Source organism: Octodon degus, unplaced genomic scaffold, assembly GCF_000260255.1.
Source record: "Octodon degus isolate 3935 unplaced genomic scaffold, OctDeg1.0 scaffold00114, whole genome shotgun sequence".
In the NCBI taxonomy this organism is placed as follows: domain Eukaryota; kingdom Metazoa; phylum Chordata; class Mammalia; order Rodentia; family Octodontidae; genus Octodon; species Octodon degus.
Window position 1 is genome coordinate 5,588,091 of NW_004524690.1, and position 573 is coordinate 5,588,663.

Here is a 573-nt window from a genome sequence, read left to right on the forward strand (position 1 = left end):
GGTTGATCCAGACCTGGTGCTAAGGTAATAACTTCTATCTAAGCTCTACACCAAAAGTCAAAAGACAGTGCTATATAAAATGACAAAGAGAAGGAACAAATTGCATTCTCAGGCTCTGAGCCCACCCAGAAAAATATAGGAGATAATAGTATAGAAGAAATTGGAAAGAACACACCTGAAATCTAAGAAATAATAGCATCTGAAGTAAAGAAACAACTGCAAAAAGATATTGAGGAAATCAGATCAGAAATAATTTCTTTTTTCTTTTCTTTTTTTTGTTTTTGTTTTTGTTTTTGGCAGAACCAGGGATTGAACTCAGGCCCTTGCGCTTGCCAGGGAAGCACTTATTCTACCGAGCCATCTCCCCAGCCCCTCAGAAATAATTTCTGAAGTAAAAAAGCAAATGTTAACTGTAATAAAAGAAGTACTAAGTGCTTCTAAAGAAGACACTGATGCAAAAAAATAGAGGAGACTACAAAAATGATGGAATCCTTGAATGAGCAATATAGGAAAGAAATCGAATGCATGAAGCAGATTCAAAGTGATATACAGGAAATTAAAACCTCAATCACA